Source organism: Trichechus manatus, unplaced genomic scaffold (assembly GCF_000243295.1).
Source record: "Trichechus manatus latirostris isolate Lorelei unplaced genomic scaffold, TriManLat1.0 scaffold00291, whole genome shotgun sequence".
Lineage (NCBI taxonomy): Eukaryota > Metazoa > Chordata > Mammalia > Sirenia > Trichechidae > Trichechus > Trichechus manatus.
The window spans coordinates 841,858-861,850 of record NW_004444227.1 but is presented as its reverse complement, the minus strand read 5'-3'; the positions used below and the strand labels follow the sequence as shown (position 1 = coordinate 861,850).

The following is a 19,993-nucleotide window of genomic DNA, read 5'->3' as shown; positions in this document are numbered from 1 at the left end:
TCTCTTTCCTTATTATTTTATGTACCTCCCTCTCCCCTAATGTAAGCTTTATGAGGGCAGGGATCTTAGTCTGTCCTCCACTGTGACCTCGGCCCCTGGACCAGTTCCGGCACACAGCAGCATTTAAATATTTGCCAAAGTAATTAATAAATTATGACTCTAATCTGCAAACTCTGCCACAACATAGGCATTGTTCTCCCTAGTTTGTAGACTGAGTTAGATGCCCCTCGCATGTACTGCTCCTGTGCTTAGAGTTGTAGTGTTTCTCTCACTAGATTGCAATTGCCTTTTCTGGTCTGTCTCCCCCACGAGACTATCATGTCCATGACAGCAGATATTTTGGAGGTTCGTCGTCGTGTTCACAATGCCTGGTAATACTTATTGGCAATTACTATTGAATGTATGGGCAAACTAGTTCACCAGGAGAAATGGTCACTGCCCTGGGCTGTTTTCTTTACAAAGTCCTGTGAGGTAGACGGTTTCATGCCCATATTACAGAGGTTCAGCTGAGAGAAGCAGCCATGATTTATACCCAGATTTGTCCGACATCAAGGCTGTATCAGTAGTTCTCACTCTTTTCAAACATAAGAACAACCTTTCCAGTATTATGCAGTTTTACTTACCTGATTGAGAAACTGTATGATAAAAATACAGTCGTAAGTTTAGCAGTGCTTTTAATTAATGCTTTTTGTTGTCGTTGTTAAGTGTAGTGACGTCTGCAAGGGGGCAGCGGTGGTTCAGTGGTAGAATTCTTGCCTTCCATGTGGGAGACTTAGGTTCGATTCCCGGCCAGTGCACCGTATGCTCAGCCACCTCCCATCCCTCCGTGGAGGCTTGCATGTTGCTATGATGCTGAACAGGTTTCAGAGAAGCTTCCAGACTAAGACAAGGAAGAAAGGCCTGGTGATCTACTTCCAAAAATCAGTCAACGAAAACCCTATGGATCACAACAGTGGATCTGCAGCTGAACATGGGGATGGTGCAGGAATGGGCAGCATTGTGTTATGTTGTGCGTGGGGTCACCATGAGTCGGGGCCAACTTGAGCTAACAACAACAACAAACGTCTATAAATTTGAAAAATAGTTGAAACTGTGCATGGGAAGACTTGTTTGTGACAATGCTTGGTGCTGAGTTGCCGGCCCCTTGCAGTAACTCTGTGGCCCGCTGGTGGCCCTGGGCCCACTTGCCCACCACCTCTGCACACCCCTGCGCAGCCTCGCCTCCAAGAGTGGCTGCACACCTCCGGTTGGCTTAGTTCTTCACACTAACTACCCTTTGTGAAGTTATGTCTGCTGCTTTGCTGCCAGTTTTCACTCTTGTCTGTGGAGCTTGTGCCCAGCCCCTTTTCCCACTTGGGAAATCTAGCCTTGGGTTTGAAAGCCAGACAGTCAAGCGTGCCAGAACTTGTTAGGATGAGTAAAATGAAAAGGTGGGCTCTCCGGGAGCTGCGGGAACTTATACTACGTGGGATTTGTTATGTCGTGTTTGTAACTGATTCTCAGGACTTCTCAGGGCTGGTAAGATGTGGGACTGCTGTGAGGCTCTGGCAGTCTTACACGCAGCCAGTCTCAGTTCCGTAGGAGGTGGGTTGTGGACATAAGGGACCCTTATGAAAGAGTGGAGAGGAAGAAATGAGTGGTGAGGTGAAAGAGCATTGACCTGCTCAAGGGCATAAGTGAGACCAGTACTCAAGGGGAAGGTCTGATTCATGGTGATACTTCCTTAATCCCCTCTCCCTCTGCCTAAGATGCCCTGGTTCTGAGCTGGTTCAGACACTGCGTTGTCTCTTTTCATGCACCTATTTTTCCCTTCTGCCCCTGCTAAGGACTGATATTTCCAGTCAGGATTTACCTTTACCCTTTCCAGTTGCTGCTGAGTTGACTCTGACTCATGGAGATGCCATGTGTGTAAGAGTAGAACTGTGCTCTGTAGGGTTTGCAATGGCTGGTTTTTGTAAGTAGATTGCCAGGCCTTTCTTCCAAGGCTCCTCTGGGTAGACTCTAACCTCCAACCTCTCAGAACCATTTGCACCACGCAGGGACTCATATATATGACCTATACATAGATAAATTTGGGGTACAAATAAGATGCTCTGGTGGACGATAGCATTTCCACTAGAGGGAAATGGTGGTGTTTTGTTTTTATCACAAATTACAGCTGGAACTGAGGTTAATGCAGGAGTCTCTGGCCTACTCCTGCCTAGCCATTTGCCTTCAAGCCGTTTGCCACCATTATCACCTTTTCTTCATGATTTGGTTGAAAAGCCAACACAGAAATGTGAAATATCACTGTTTCTCCACCCATCCATCAGTCCACTCATTCATCTGACCATCTCATCATCCCTTAACTTTTCCAGAAAGGATTAGGTATGGCTTACAAAAATATATATCTAGTTTAAGGAGTCATACTGAGGTAGTGGCTATGAGGTTAAGCTCTGGAGTCAGAATGCCAAAGAAGCACTCAATAAATGTTTGCTAATTTTGTATTAGCTATTACCTGATGCGTAGTGGTTAAGAGCTCGTCTGCTAACCAAAAGGTTGCAGTTCAAATCCACCAGCTGCTCCTTGGAAACCCTATGGGGCAGTTCTACTCTGTCCTATAGGGCCGCTATGAGTCTGAATCGATTCGAAGGCAGTGGGTTTGGGTTTTTTAAAAATTACTATTACAATTTTTGTTTTTGTTTTATTGTTATTTTTAAGTAAATTAGGACAATGTGAAGGGAAAATAAGGGGTAAAAGGAATGCTTTACAATGGTAGGAGGTTGAACTTGCTGAAAGTAAGCTCATTAGCCAGTGCAAAAAAGGGAAGTATGATCAGCCTCATGTAACAGAAATCATAGATCAAAACCAAACCTGTTGCAGCAACTCTATGTGTTACAGAGTAGAACTGCCCCATAGAGTTTCTTGGGTGTAATCTTTGTGGAAGCAGTTCGCCAGGTCTTTCTTTGATGGAGCCATTGGGTGGGTTTGAACTGCCAACATTGAGGAACATTATAGGAAACTGCTCTAAAAATTCTTTATTGTATTTTAGTATATTTAAGTAGGAATTTTGCTAAAGGTGTTTCCCACGTTACCACATAGCATATATTTTATAAGGCCCTATGATATCTGTAGGAGCCTAGGTGGTGCAAGCCATCTGCGATCAGCTGCTAACCTGTATGTGTGTGGTCTTTAAGTAGGCAATGCCTTATGGATTTGGTTTTTGGCCTAAGTGGTAGATGTTTGCCTTTTCATGGGCCGTCACAGATCTGGCTTCTACCTTTATTTTATTATTGGTAATTTCTACACATGTTGCTGCAGTCAGTCAGCTAAGATCATATTTTCCAGTCCTCTTGCTGTTTCTTTTTTACCACTTAGATGATGAAACCAAAATCCATTGCCACTGAGTCGATTCCAAGTCATAGCAACCCTACAGGATGGGAGTAGAGCTGCCCTAAAGGCTTTCCAAGGATCAGCTGATGGATTTGAACTGCTGACCTTTTGGCTAGCAGCTGAGCTGTTAACCACTGCGCCATCAGGGCTCCAATGAAGGGAAGTAAAATTAGGTGTGATCTGATGTCTGATTTAAAATCAACATTTCCATGGATTCCAAAAAACCAAGAAGGTGAAGAGTAACATTGATTCTTCTCTTTAATGATTTATCTCTTTGGGCTGATAAAGTTTAGTTCCCCCCTCTGTGGTGTTCATTATGTTAAATGTTTCTGTTGTACTCTCTGCATACCCCATTGTTGTTGTTAACTGCTGTGGAGTTGGTCCCTGACTCATGGTGACCCTGGTTCAGACCATTGTACCCCATCACAGCACCTTCTATATTTACCAAAGTGGTAAATTGACTTGTCCTTTAATACCGCTAGACTGTAAACTCCTTGAAGGTAGGGATCTTTGACTTTGCATCCCCAGTGATTGGTACAGTAATATCTGACACATTGTAGACACCCGGTAATTCTTTGTAAATGGAATGGTGTCACCATTGGCATAATGGATACTGTTACGATCCCAGCCAGTCATTGGATGGGATATTCTTCTAGTGTCATCTCAAATGAGCATGTTTCAAACCAAATCCAGGTTCAGCAAACCTTCTTCCCTGTCTTTACAAGTGGGAACCTCACTCTGCGTCCCTGAGATAGAAATTCTTAGTCATCTTTACTTTTCCTTTAATACCTTAAGTTTCTCTTGCTTTTCTTCTTCCTTTCCATGGAGCTCTGATGGTGCAGTGATTAAGTGCTCAGCTGATAACTGAAAGGTCAGTGGTTCAAACCCACCAGCTGCTCCTCAGGAGAAAGATGTGGCAGTCTGCCTCTGTAAAAATTTACAGCCTTGGAAACCCTCTGGGGGCAATTCTACTCTGTCCTATCAGGTTGCTGTGAGTCGGAATCGACTTGATGGCAGTGGGTTTGGTTTTTGGTTTTCCATGTCTGCTGCCACTACTCTAGTTTACACTGTGGGTCACCTTACATTTGTGGCCTGTGAACTAGCCTGGCTGACTCCAGCCCCCCTTGCTTCCCAGCCACCCTGCACTGAGGCTTCCTCCAACATCTCTTTCATTAGGTCGCCCTGTAGATGGTCAGGGTGGGCTTTCCCAAGAAGTTCTGCAGTCCAGTGTATTAATGGGCATCCTTGGTCCCTTGGTGACCCTCAGCCCTGTAGGTTCAGAAAGTGATTTTAGGAGCACAGCAAGAGCTGATCTTTCCATCAAGTTAACCCAGTTCAAGAAGTGGATATAGAAAACCAGATTGCCAGTTTACTGACTTTAAATGAGAATAGAACTGTTTCTATTTCTGTTTCATAGCCTGAGATTCTAGTGTGGGAACAACCAGCATGCTTTCTCTTCCTGTAGGCAGACCTGTGTGGGAAGCCAAATCACAATCAGATGCTTACTTGGCTAGTATGGAACAAAAACAAAGAGAAGTCAAGTGTCAAATGGCATCAGGTTAAGTCCCAAGAGTTCATTTTACAGCAAGGAGGCTTGCCAGTGGGAATACCCGAGTGAGTTGGCTTCAGCTGCCTGCATCCTTCTCTGCTTGGGGCTGACTTTGCCAGCAGGTACTGAATTCTCCAAGGACCAAGAATGCCACCCGTGGTCCTCTCTCCCCTGTACATTACTCAGAGGGCGATGCCATTGCTGGTCTGTTTGGATCTCTGCTTTTTTCTGCTTTCAAGTCTGACCAAGCCCCTTCTGACTGACATCCTTTCCCCTAGATTTGTTAGGACTTTCAATTTTATAGACCTTGAGGATGCTTCTCTAGGATGACTTTGCAGATCTTCGCTTTTAAAGTTTAGCTCTGAGAACAATATTACTTCTCTGATTTTGAAGCCTTGCCATCAATAGCTTCTTTACTCAAAAACCCTTTAAGCACCCTGACTCCTGTTGCCGTAAGTCTGACTTTCTCTGTCTAGTTTCCAAGGCCCTCTGTCCCCTCCTAGAGCTCTCCAGCCTTATTTTCTACTCTCCCCACTGGGGAATAAGAGGCCTGGACCAGAAACCCCAGTGTAAGTCATTTGGCTTCTGGTTTCTGAGCTCTAAAATCCTATATTGTCTACCTCATAGAATTGTTGTGAAGGCCAAATAAAGCGATGCATGTTCAACTATTTACTAGTGCAAGATTCTGCATAGGTGAGGTGACTCCTTTTTAAGTTGTTATATACTGAAGGTCCCTGGGTCGCACAAAAAAGGAGCCCTGCTCTCACAGTGGTTAAGCACTCAGCTGCTAACCGAAAGGTCAGCCGTTCAGACCCTATGGGGCAGTACTACTCTGTCCTGTAGGGTTGCTGTCAGTCGAAATCAGCTTGATGGCAGCAGGTTCGTTTTTTTGGGGTGGTACAAATGGTTTACTCTCAGCTACTAACTAAAAGGTTGGTGGTTTCCACAAGAACTTTACATACATTATTTCATTGCAAATCACCTTTGAAATAGGTCCTGTTATCTGTTGTTGTTGTTAGTTTCTGTCAAGTCGGCTCTGACTCCTGCCAACCTTACGTACAACAGAATGGAACGTTGCCCGGATTGATTTTAACATCATGACTTGGCTGTGGTAGGCACATGCATTTAAATCAAAAGTTCCACAAAAACTTTCTCTTTTTATGTTAAAAATAATGCATATTTTGATCCATTTAATTGATTTTTACTACTCACTATGGGAGGCTAGAGTCCCTGGGTGGGGCAAATGGTTAAGTGCTCAATTACTAACCAAAAGGTTGGCAGTTCAAACCCAACCAGAGGCCTTCGAAGAAAGGCCTTCCAAAAGGTTACGACGACCCTGATGAAGCACAGTTCTACTATGCACACATGGTGTTGTAATGAGTCAGAATAGACTCCATGGTAGCTAATATGGGAGGCTACCCACAGTTTGGAAAAGAAAAAAAATACTAGCCTAGAAGACAAGCTGCTTGAGGGAGGGAGTGTATTTCATACTTCTACATCCTCACAGTCCTAACAGGTTACAGAAAAGCTTAGTCGATTCTGTTGATGTATTTTCGGCTGGGGGTTGGGTGGGAGATGTCTGCCAACTATATCGTTCTTCACTGGGTGCCAGTTTGCAAGAATTGGCCAATGAGACCCTGGAGAAGCCAGTGTCTGTGCAGCTCAGGAGCCTGCACCCCCTGGAAGACGTCACTCCGGGTCCCCTGCACTTGGCCGTGTAGGCTGCAGCACAGCTGTTTCTGCCACAATCGACCACAGTATTTGATTCCTCCACTTCAGGCCAAGGCACGTTTGTTGGCCAGGGGTCTGTTCTGTATTGGGTTGTGAACCTCTCATCCTGCTCCTGCGTGCTTTGCCTCTGCCCGGGGCCACACACCCACCTGTCCCATCTCAGTTTGCATCATGTTTTCCCCGATACACTGGTGGTGACAGGGTCCTGCGGCTGCAGAGCACAGCTCGGCTGCATATATACTGCCCGCCTCCCTCGCCAGCATCCAGGCTTCCTGTGTAAAAGCCTCTTACATACTCAGGCGGGAGAAAACAAGCCTGCCGCTTGTGGTGTCTTAGCACCAATTTGTCACCCACTTCACTCTTCTCTGGCCCTCTGCTTCTCTGCTGTATGGTAGCTTTCTTTCCCATAGCTGTTCCAGCTGGGCTCTGGCCTGACATTGGAATCACATGTTTTGGCTCTAGCCTTTGGCATTATTCTCAGGGTTGTCAGCATACATCCTCACTGCCATCTTTTTCTGATGCAAAGGTATTTTCATTAATAGATGTTTTTTTCCTGTGAGACTTGTTTGGGCTGATGTTTTCCCCTCTGAGGCTTTTGCATGCCAAGTAAAAGACGGATTTCTAGCCACTTCCGAAAGAATGCTGGGGCTCCCCTCTGTGCTTAGCACAATCAGCACAGATAACTATTGTTTCTGTTTCTGTTTCTCTTATGTTAAATGTTACTGGGCTGCTCTTGACCCTAGAAAGAATCTAGAATTGTAAGCATGGGTTATGTGCATTTGTCTTTCAGGATTTAGAGTAAGGGAAACTCTTTCTACCATTCCCTACAACAGACCTAGCCAGCAGCTGTTGCCTCGCCTTACTTCTCATTTCCCTTCCACATGTACCTGTGATGCTGTCTGCCTATTCTCACTTAATCCAAAGAACTTTCCTTCATGTTTCCTTTTGGCTTCTAGTTGTTCACTTGGCTTTTTATCCAAGCCTGTATTAAATTGCTTCACGATTTCCTGTCTGGAAGGCTTTGGCATAGAATCGCTCACAGAAAAGTGTTGTTTTTTGTGATTGGACCACTTCACTGCGGCAGCATCTGTTTCTGCCCCAACTGGGCTTGCAGGTGAGGCATGTGCTCTGGGCTAGTGGAAAAGGAGTGAACACAGGACCCACGCTGTCTGTTGGCAGCTGTGACTCACTCGGCTGAGATGCTGCTTCTCCGACTTTGAAATAGCCCCAGAAGTCCTCAGCTCCTTGTGATGAGGGCTATAAAATGCCAGGCAAATTTCCAGTCCCTGTAAGAAGTACATATAATTCCATTTTAAAGTAGGTTGGATTTAATACAGAGCAATGGAATTAGATGTATATGGATGACATCACATCAGCGACAGTATCTTTCATCATTACTCTTTTCAACAATTCAGTTTCAAGAGGATTAAATGAATTTAGGAAATCTGTGTATGGGAACAGGAGCCCTGGTGGTGCAGTGGTTAAGTACTTGGCTCCTAACTAAAAGGTTGACGATCTGAACCCACCAACTGCTCCACGAGAGAAAGATGTGGTAGTATGCTTCTCTAAAGATTACAGCCTCGGAAACCCTATGGGGCAGTTCTGCTCAGCCCTGTAGAGTCACTATGAATTGGAATCGACTCAACAGCAACTTTCTTTTTTTTTTAAATAGGAAAAATTTCTCAACTAGTAATTGTGGCATCTACTGTGTATCTGTTCCTATTCAGTCGTTTGTTGTTGTTGGTGTTGGTTGTCATTGAGTTGATTCCTATTCGTGGTGACCCCATGTGTGTCCGACTAGAACTGTGCTCCATAGAGTTTCCATTGGCTGATATTGTACAAGTAGATTGCCAGGGCTTCTCTTTCAAGGTCCTTCTGGATAGACTCGAACTCCAGCCTTTCCATTAGACACCTAGTACGTTAACCATTTGCTTCATCCAGGGACTCCTCAATCCTTTAAGACTCCGCAGAATAGGATGAAAAGTCCCTCAAAAATTTTCTTATAAAATCATAAGAGCAGGATATCTGATCTGCATGGAGGTATATTAGGAAGGGATCAGATAAAGATGCTTTCTAAAATCCCGTTACAATGCTCACCAGTTATATGAAGATACAAGTATATAAGTATTTTAAAATTTTATTGACATATGGGAATTGGATGTTCCAGTGATTTTAATTAAAAAAAAATTATTGCACAAGTGGAAAAAAAATCTAAGTGCCTAAAGGAAAAATGCCCTACTCATGGAAACCCTGGTGGTGTAGTGGTTAAGAGTTATGGCGGCTAACCAAAAGGTTGGCAGTTCGAATCTGCCGTCCTTGGAAACTCTATGGGGCAGTTCTACTCTGTCTTGTAGGGTCACTATGAGTAGGAATTGGCTCAACGGCAACGGGTCATGCAAACAGTCCCCTTGTTCACAGCTGTCACAAAGGACATGATGCACCCCATTATTGTGCAGGGTGCAAAGTTCATGAGAAGCAGGTTTGTAAGTGGCAGGTAGTGGGAATGTGATTTATGTTCCATGAAAATCCATTCAGCAGTTGTAACACTTTCAGGGAATCTGATGCTTAAGGGAGCCATTGTCTGTAACATTCAGGGTGAGGACAAAAAGGCTTCAGTTGCCGAAAGGTGCTGGTTTGGGATAGTGATATCCTGTCTCCTTTCCCAGTAAGGACAGGAACACAATTGTCTAGGGTTTTTAAAAGAAAAAAGCTTTTGTCTTTTTTTCATTTAGTTACAATGGAAATTAAAGTAGAACCTTACAGTATAGGAATATGGTCTATTTTAGTGTCAGGACCCAAGCAAATGGAAGAAGTTAAATGGGATGCCTCGTTAAAAAATACGTGAAATTCATCTACCCTCCTTTAAATTTTGAGAGAACAAATCCAAAGTGACTTTTGAGGTTAGGTGTGGGAAGCAGTAATTAATAATGGAATGAAAGAACTCAAAGTGAGATTAACTTAGATCACCTGTATTTAGCTTCTGTTGATGTTATTTTATTAATCTAAGTTAGCTTCCAGAATTACGTTTATCAAAATGTAGGAGAACAATGATCAAGCTTTTTTTTTTTTTGTTTATATTTTCACAGTAGACCATTATTATTATTTATGTGACTCGTAGAAAATAATAGTGGGATTTTACACAGGGAGAGATATTTATGGTTTTAAATATTTTATTCATTTTGAGGAGAAATTTAATGTTATTTTTGAAAAGTTTGATAGAAATATAGAATTTACTCTATGGAAAAACAAATTACGTACATCATTTAAGTTTCTAACACCTTTTATTGACTTTTATGTAATTTCTATTGAAAGCCTTGAAGACAGTGATAACAGAAGGAGAAGAAAGTAAGTGAAATTGCTGCCTATTCCTTCAATATAGTGTAATAACTGTATTCCACTTAATTTTGTCGTATCAAACATTTTTGAGTATTTACTTTGTGTCAGGAAGTTCTTACTGGTCTTAGGTTTTGTGAAGCTTATACTTTAACATAGGTTTTCTCAACCTCAGCACTACTGACATTTTGTGCTGGAGAGTTTTTTGTAGTGGGACCTGTCCTGTACATTGTAGGCTGTTTATCAGCATCTGTGGTCTCTACCCATTTAATACCAGTAACGCGCATTCCCCCAGTTGTGACCTTCTCCAGATATTGTCACATGACCCTTGGGGGAAAAGGTCATCCCGGTTGAGAAGCATTACAGTCATGCTGCATAATGTTCATTCGGGCAACATCCGAACACATGTAAGTCCGTGGTCGCATAAATTCAGAAATCCCGGTCAGAGGACAGGACATAGATACACTGAAACATCTTTAACATAATAATACAGTAATAATAATAATAATGTTTTGACGCGTGTCACAGAGTAGTGCCCATTTGTTATTACGAACCATTGTATGTACCTCGAATTTTTATGTAATAGGCTTTATAGGGGTTGGTTCTTAACTATGGGTTGTACGTAAGTCGAACATTCGTATCCTGGGGGCTGCCTGTAGATAATATGATGTTCACAGTGTCCAAATCACATAACATCCCATTTCACAGAATGTACTGTAGATGTTAAGCGACGCATAACTGTAGTTTGACACAGTTCATCTTGCTGTGACTAAGTAGTGTAGAAAGAAATACACCAGCAATCTGTGCCATTACAGGTGTTGTTCAATTACTTATGTTTATTTCTAGTTTTAGAAAAGCAGTTTGAACATTCCCTGAAGTGATTCTTATTCTATTCTTATAATTCTTGAAAGCAATTTTTGGAAGGCCAGAGGAAAATTGTTAACTGTGTACATAGGAATGTATACGTGTATTGGTATTTTCATCATTGTCATCATCATTTTACAAGGAGATTGGAGCCCACAAGCCTGTGAACCAAAGGAATTGTGATATCTCTGAGAGAACAAGGGGATTATTTTCTTTAGACTCCTGATTTTCCCATTATGAACAGAATCTTTGAAACCATGAAAGCCTTAGAGGTTAATAAAATTGTTGAGATCTTAACTATAGAGGATGTAAGATTTTTTATAGATTGGTTTTAAAATGAAGCCCCATCTACCCAAAACGGATTTGCTTTGTTCCTCTTCTCCCTCACCACCCCAGCACTAGACTATAAATGCCATGAGGGCGCTAGGTTTGTTTTATTCACTGCTATATCCCCAGAGTCTAGAATAGTTTGTAGTACTTATTTTCAAAGATCACAAACTCCTTGAATGTACGGGTTTGTCATTCACTTTTTAACAAATATTTAATGAACAGTGCTTTGGAGACATATGCTGAACAAGATTGATAAAGACCCCTGCCCTCCTAGAGCATTTAGTCTATTCAGTATCAAATTCAACTTTATTTTTTTGTGTGTGTGCTTACTGTTTAGAAGCAATTCAGTATACTTTTTGTGGGATGAAAAAATTAACAGCAGACTTAAACACTCTCCCTATGGTAAATTTATTATTCATTTTCAGGAAGTCACAATAATTTAAGTGAAGTATTTTACAGTTCCTGGGGAAAACTTGAGGGATGAGAATCTACCCTGTTCTTCTTTAGGCTTTGAAAAAGTCTGCTTATAAGTCATTCTCTTCATTGCTAATAATAACACCAGTGGGGAGAAACTTGAAGAAAGAGACATTTGTCACCAAATGGTAAGTTAGCAGCATGTCTTCTTATCTGCGTTGGAACACGTAGTTAATAAGTGGCATTTGGACTAAATCTGATTAGAGTTTAGAGTCTTTGGGGACAACAAATATGTTTCTGCCTAGAAATACTGCTTTTTCCACTTTTAAGATGTTTTAGATTAGAAAACGATTAATTTTAAGGGAATATCTGTCTTTTGAAAGGATTGGTTGTATGTTAGTAGAAATTCTTCAGCGATGTGACATCCCAGGAGGAGAAAAATATAAAAACAGCTCAATACAGTCAGTCAGTTCATTCAGCATCGAAGAAAAATAACAAACTGAAACTGGTTGTTGGTTTTCTTGTAGGCTGTAACAGTTGGTTGACTCAAATTTTACTTTCAACCAATTGTGAAAATTTAGCCTTGATATGGGGAATACCTGAATGTTCAGGTTCTATGTGAAGATACAGGGGATATGAGATGTAGCTATGGCTTGTCTATAGTTAGAGTTTTTGCAAATAGAGAAGAGCTTTTGGAGCTTACTTAACATGTTTTGAAGTATTTCTATCCATTGATTATTAAAGTAATTCTAGCAAAATTGTGATCTAATGATAGTAAAAAAAAACAAAAAACAAAAAAAACCCTGAAAAACCAAACCCACTGCCATTAAGTCAATTCTGATTCATAGTGACCCTATAGGACAGAGTAGAACTGCCCCATAGGGTTTCCAAGGAGCAACTGGTGAATTTGAACTGCTGACCTTTAGGTTAGCAGCCATAGCTCTTAACCACTGTGCCACCAGGGCTCCAAAAGAAAAAAAAAAAAGCCTCCTTAAAATAGTAATCAAGCAAATAGAATGTGTAAGTAATATTTTAGCAAATTTAAAGGCCTAAACTCTCTTATGCCCTCTTACTCACCAATTTCTTTATTATTCTGTTTTTACTCATATTTATAAATTCTCCTTTCTTTCTGGATAAGGACAGATGTAATTTTTTTTCTTCAGTATAGTATCACCCCATTAGACTGTTGAGCCCATCAAGTCGGTTCCAACTCATAGGACAGAGTAGAACTGCCCCTAGGAGCTGCTGGTAGATTTGAACTGCTGACCTTTTGGTTAGCAGCCGAGCTCTTAACCACTGTGCCACCAGTGTGCCTGGTCATGTTTAGCCATTTGTACTATGTCTAAAGTTGTTCTTTATGATTTCTGAGTTTGGGAGATTGGGAAGGGAGATACTTTCCTGATGGAACTTTTGCTAAATCAGTGATGCTTTTTAGCCGTAATGAATATGGAGGGACATTGTCTTACCCTCTTTCCTGATGCTGGTTGAATCCTTTTTTCTTTTATCTCTGTATTACTGCATTGAGTTCCTGGGCGGCACAAATGTTTAAGTGCTTGGCTGCTAACTAAAAGGTTGGAGATTCGAAGCCACCCAAAGGCACCTCAGAAGAAAGACGTGGTGAAAGATCACAGCCTTGAAAACAGTTCTACTCTAAAAGACATGGGGTTGCTGTGAGTCAAAATCGACTCCACAACAACTGATTTGGTTTCTTAATACTACATCACATTCTGAGAAGGGAACATGTAAGCCAGAAAGAGTACAGGCTTGGAGCAACAAAGCCTGGGTTAAAATTCTTCTCTGCCACTGCTGGAGAAAGTTATTTTTCACTGCTGAGTCAGTTTCTTTGTTGTAAAAATGGGAATGATAGAAATAGCTGCCCCATAGGTGCTGGGGACATTAAATGAGAAAACTTACTAAGTCCTAGCACAAGGTAGTCAGACACTTTTGTCCCTGGTTATGTCCCATTGCTAAAGAAAAGGAATTAAAGTTTTCAATTTGTTGTCTGAATGACAGCCTGAAAAATCTACTTAGTTCTCAGACTCTGACCTCTTCACCAAGGAGCCCTGGTGGTGCAGTAGTTAAACAGTTGGCTGCTACCCGAAAGGTTGGTGGTTTGAACCCACTAGCTGCTCCGTGGGAGAAAGATGTGGCAGTCTGTTTTGTAAAGATTTACAGCCTTGGAAACCTTACGGGGCAGTCCTACTCTCTCCTACAGGGTTGCTGTGAGTCGGAATCCACTCAAGGCAGTGGATTTGGTGTGGTGGCCTATTCACGATATGGTCGGCTTGCCCACATTCATTTCAAGTGACGCCACTCTGCTCCGAGGCATAGTGAGAATAAGCAGGTGATCATAAAGGTGGAAGTAGAAGCTAGAAAAAGTTAAAGCTGAATATCAGAATTAAAAAACTGCTCTCTGGAATGTTCAGATAATAAGGGGGAAAAAGCTTTAAAGGCACTTTGAAATATTCCACATATGTTAATCAAGGACCTCAAAAGCCACAGATCTGGCAGAGTTAAACACCTCTCTAAAGTTCCAACCCATTAAAATCGCTGGTGGGGACTGTGGGTGTTAGCTGGAAGCTGTGCACAAACCATTTACCCTCATTTCTCTGGAACTTTTAAAACTTTCTGCTGAATAACCTCTACTCTTTATTCAGTCTGGATTTACTTTGCCAGTTGGGAGACTGGGATCCAGGGGCAATGTCAGAGTTAAGTTTTAATTGCTAATTTCTTTACTTTTTAAGCCTACTTTTTTTTTTTTCCTAAGTTTCTGGTTTTGTTGTTGTTAGTTGCTCTTTAGTCATTTCAGACTCGTGGTGACCCCATGTATACAGAAGGAAACTCCTGCTCCATCTCCATGGTCTTTGATACTTTTGAGCCCATTGTTAAGGCTATTGTGTCAATCCATCTCTTGAAGGGTTTTCTTGGCTTTTGCCGACCTTCTACCAAACATGAAGTCTTTCTTTAGCAATTGGCCTTTCCTGGTGATTTCTAGTCTTACTTTCCAGTAAAATTTGAAATGCTTTTAATTTTTCAGTGACTTTTTAAAGATTACAGTATGCTACTAGCATGAATTTTAGAGAAAATTTTAATTTTTTTGTTTTAGATTTATTATGCTCAGTTTTTAGATTTTTGTTAACTTTCTGCAAATATACTTTATTGTATATTGCTTTACAATATAGTAGTTTGCAGAAGGTTAACAAAAATAAAAAAGATCAATAAAATAGCCTTACCCCTCTGGATTCCAATCAGGGACTTAAAAAAAACAAAAACAAATGGTGTTGCCATCAATTTGATTCTGACTTCTAGTGACCCTATAGTACAGAAGTACCCTAAGGGGGCACTTCTACTCTGTCCTATAGGGTTTCCAAGGCTGTAATCTTTTCCAAAGCGGACTGCCTCATCTTTCTCCCTGATATGTTATTCAGGGACTTAGGGAATTAGCCAGCTGAAAAGTTTTAGTAAATAAAAAAAAATTTAGGCTGTAGTTTTACATGGCATTTATTTGGTAAATAACACCCCACCCCCACCCCCATTCTTCAGCCATGTCAGACGGTTGGCATATTACAAGGTAACTACTACATTGTGAGTGTGACTAAATCTACTCTGAAGCAGGATGATTCCTTTCAACGTTTGTTAAATTAAATCTAATTAGTATTTTGGAGTGCCATGCAAATCTCACATCTGTGTTCTTATTTGAGTTTTCAGAAGTAAAGTCACTCTATTTAGTCTAGTGAAGAAACTAAGTGAAGAAGAATAAATAAATTTAAGTAGATTTTTTTTTTTTATTTGTTTTCACCATATACTGCTGTTCATAGCTCTTCAACTGTTCTTAAGTTTTCAGAGGATCAACTTAGAAGGGAACTGTAAGTTCTGAGAGTCGGCTGAGGGGTATTCTGTTCTCATCTGTAGTGACTGTCATGATCCACAGTTTCTGAAGAAATATACCCAAAGTACTATTGCTCTTCCTTCCAAATTAATATCAGCGATCATTTCTGTAGGAGGGGCATAGCAGTGAGGAAATCCATTATTTGTAATCTTTTCTTCCTCCCAGATGAAAGCATATATTATAAACCCCTCCCCAGCTTTTAGTTACAAGCTCATAGAAACCCATCCACTTCATGTGCCAGTAACTAAAAATAATACTTACATAATGGTGAAGACTGTGGTATCGGGAGGTTCAAAGTATCACAGAAGCAGTGTTCTGTGCAGTCCTGGGTGGAGTGGGGAAGGGCGGGGCTGTCAGAAGAGGCTTTTTAGAACAGCCAGCAGGTCCCTTGGCTTTGGATCCTTGACTGCTGCATTAAAAGCTGTGTTTCCCAAATTGTACCATACAGCCTAGTGCTTGGAGACGCTCTCCTCCCCACCAGCGCATTTTGTGCTCAGGTAAGTTTGGGGAATGACGTAAAATACCATGCTTTTCACTGTGCACATTTCCATTAAAGACCCTAAGAAGTTCATCAGTAAAGGAACCTATTTTACCTTGACTTTACGAAGCTTGCCAAGAAATGGTGACCACAGAACTCACCCAACACACACACACCCTTTATTTTCTCTGTAATGGCTCTGTGGAACTGGCAGTACACAGAAAATACTCTGGAGGGTTTCTTGAGAGGCCCTGGTTTTCAGTTGTACAGGAAGTATGAAGATGTCGGTCAAATTTAATAGTGTCAGAGGGGAGTAGTCATCTTAGACTTCCTTTTTTGGATGATTTTGTTAGAATATCTTTTGTTTTAATTCAGCCTAGACCAACAATGAGAGCAAATTTTAAAGATAGACAACAACTTGCATTGCCATGTTTCTACCCAGTCTGTGAGTATGTGGAAACTGAAACAACCAAACGCAGGGTATTTTTTTTTTTTAAATTAACTTTATTTTTCAGGAGAGTTTTAGATATACAGAAAAATTGGAAAGATAGAAGAGAAAGTTGCCATATACCCCACGCTTAGTTTCCCCTATTATTAATATCTTAAATTAGTATGGTAGCTTATAATTAATGACCAAATATTGATGTGTTATTACTAACTAAAGCCCAAACTTTATTTAGAGTTCCTTAGTTTTTACCTAATGCCCTTTTTCTGCTCTGGGAGCTCAGAATGCACACTATGTTCGGTCATCATGTGTCCTTAGGCGCCTCTTGGCTGTGACCAGTTCCTCAGGCATTCCTTGTTTCTGATGACCTTGACAGTTTTGAGGAGTATAGTCAGTTATTTTGCAGACTGTCCCTCAGTTAGGATTTGTCTGATGTTTTTCTCATGCTTAGACTGGGGTTGTGGGTTGTCTTAATTTCTTAGTACTGCTATAACAGAAATACCACAAGCGAGTGGCTTTAATGATCAGAAATTTATTTTCTCACAGTTTAGGGGGCGAGAAGTCCAAATTTAAGGTACTGGCTCTAGGGGAGAGCTTTCTCTGTCAGTTCTGGGGGAAGATCCTTGTCTCTTTTCAGCTTCTGTTCCTCAGTTCCTTGGCCATCTTCATGTGGCATGGCATCTATCTTCCCCATGTGTACTTCTTTGCTTCTGTGTCTAATCTGCTCTATTCTCAGAAGTGATTGGTTTAAGACACACCCTACACTGACTTGGCCTCATTAACATAATGAAGAAAACTCTTCCCATATGGGATTACATCTCCAAGTGTAAGGGTTAGGATTTACAACATGGATTTTGGGGAGTTCCTGGATGTTGTAAACAGTGAACACATTTGGCTTCTAACTGAAAGGTTGGAGGTTTGAGTCCACCCAGAGGTGCCTCAGAAGAAAGGCCTGGCAATCTGCTTCTGAAAGATCAGCCATTGAAAACCTTATGGACCACAGTTCTACTCTGATACACATGGAGTTGCCATGAGTCGAAATTGACTCAACAGCAACTGATTTTTATGGGTTTTGGAGGGGAGGGAGTCTACAGAGATGTGAAGTGCCATTTTTGTCACATCAAGAGTACATTTTATATCAGCATGACTTATCACTGTTGATGGTGGGCCTTGGCCACCTGGCTGAGGTACTGTTTGCCAGGTTTCTCCACTGTAAGGTTCCTCTTTGGTTCCTCTTTCCACACTGTACTCTTTGGAAGAAAGTCACTTAAGGAATGAGTAATTATGGTTCCCTTGAGAATGCGGTAGCTATATAAATTACTTGAAATTTCTAGTTTATTTTAAGTGTGAGACTTTGAAAATGACTTGGGTGGAAGGACAGTTATTGTTGTGTTTATTAGTTACCTACAAATTTGTTCTGCAGGGCATTTTACTCTAATTAAGAGGAAAAAAACAGCTTCCCACATCACAGCCCCACAGCCTCGATCAGAGACTGTAGAATTTGTGTCCCTGCCAGTATTTATTCTTAGTAGCATGCCAGAAGCTCCAGATGCTGCCCTCTCTTTTTTCAAGATTTCATACTGTTTGTGCATTTCTTTCTGCTTCACTTGGTGTGTTGTCATTTTTGGAGAGCACAGACCTGTTTGCAGTGTACATATTCCTGTAGAGTGTGTACCCTGCTTAGAAAAATACTGCTATTGTAAACTTTACGGTTTTAATATCATTTTGTATTTTAAGGGCATTACCATCAAAGACATTTTTTTCGTATCTGTTAATTGGCTTTGACTTTAAGTCAGTCCCAGTAACAATATGTAATTAAAGATTCTTATGCAGTCAACTTTGAAAATTATTTCAGCTAAATGCTTGTACATGTTATAATAGAATGTGGTTGTAGGAGTCATTTTGCTTCTTGGTGCTTTCAAAATATTGGTCTAATTTTTGACAAATTTATTATTTAAAAATAACCATTTTCACTGACTTTTTGATTATTATAAACTTGGTGAGAATTAGAAATTTTTTTCAAATATGGTAGCCTGTGTGTGTGTTTGTGTGTGTGTGAGAGAGAGAATTTCCTTATCTTTAGCAAAGAATGGTAATGATTAGACTTTGAAAGAAGACTTCCCGGAAGGCAGTGTTTCCCAGGTTTTCCTCCGACAACCCAGTAATCGCATTGATAAAAACGAATAATGACCTTTCCCAAATCACAGAAGAAAAAAATGGGTTAATAGAAATAGTTTCTTTCAGTTTCAAGTTTTTCTTCTGTCAGCTTTTCTTAAACTATACAGTTGACACCTGCTACCAAATGCCTGTTGGTGAGTATTAGTAGACAATTGAATGAATGCATAAGTAGCCAAAGAAATTCAAAGACAGCTAGGTAGTTTGGTAACTCTGTTATTTTGTTGAGAACACACAAGTTTATGCCGTGCTTTTACATGACTGTTGTATACTGCATTTTCTGCCAGAAAAATTGTTCCTGGTTCATAAGAAGAAATGAAGTGTTTCACTATTTCATGTTTTTCCTTGATGGGCTGCATGGCTTCCAGAGGCTGCAGCATCTGAACAGGTTTGAAACCTACTGCAGTGATGAATAAGAGGCAATTAGGAGCCTTTGGGAGCTTCCTGAGACAGGAAGGCCCGGGTCATCCTAAAGTTGTGTAATAATCATCTGTATATCCTCCTGAAGGAAGGATGGAATTGGCTTTCTCACCCACAAATTTGGCATAAAATTTCTCTGCAGCTCAAGCCAAGGTTGTGTGTGAGGATTGTGAGGTCCCAATAGGTTGTAGGGGGAGATGTCAGTTCAATGCCAGAGAACCATCCTGTCTCAGGTGTGTGTTTGTGTGTGTGTGTGCGCTCATGCATGCGTGCCTGGAGTAATTTTCCAAACTTTTTGCAAGAAGAAGAAAAAAATTAATAGCAATGCTTTTTCTAATAACAACCTAACAGTGTGGTACATCTTTTATATATAAAAGGGTGGGTTAGATTACTAAGAAGCTCTTAGTTCATCGTTTTGTCATTAGCATTGTGACAGTGCTGATAATGGAGGGTAAGTACCTTGAGAGCATTGTTTTGGGGCTGCTGGAAGCTATAAACCAGTTGCCATCAAGCCCATTCCAACTCATGGTGAACCCACGTGTCTCAGAATAGAATTATGCGCCATAGGGCTTTTTTATTTTTATTTTTTCCCATACAAAAATTTATATGTACATCATTATGTGACTCTAATTGCTTTCCCCATACTGTGACAGCACACTTCTCCTTTCCGCCCCTGATTCCCCATGTCCGTTCAGCCAGCTCCTAACCCTCTCTGCCTTCTCATCTCGCCTCCGGACAGAAGCTGCCCGTTTAGTCTCTTGTATCTACTTGAGCTAAGAGGCACACTCCTCACGAGTATCACTTTATGTCCCACAGTCCTGTCCATTCCCTGTCAGAAGAGGTGGCCTCAGAAATTGTTTTAGTTCTGGGCTGATAATCCAGGGGCTATGCTTTCCGAGGTTCCTCCAGTCTCAGTCAGACCATTAAGTCTGGTCTTCTTACTAGAATTTGAGTTCTGCACCCCACCTTTCTCCTGCTCCATCAGGGACTCTT

General features: G+C 41.1%; 1 protein-coding gene across 9 annotated transcripts in view; it reads left to right on the top strand.

Moving 5' to 3' along the window:
• Positions 1-19,993, top strand: part of TSPAN5 (tetraspanin 5) — a 220,756-nt gene that overhangs the window by 105,520 nt on the left and 95,243 nt on the right. The window contains exon 1 of one of the 9 annotated variants that reach the window (XM_023725195.1): positions 13,741-15,979. The exons of the other annotated variants lie outside the window; for them this stretch is intronic. The gene's annotated coding sequence lies outside the window, so the exon portion shown is untranslated. Of the gene's footprint in view, positions 1-13,740; positions 15,980-19,993 lie in introns of those variants that run through there. 9 annotated transcript variants of the gene reach the window in all.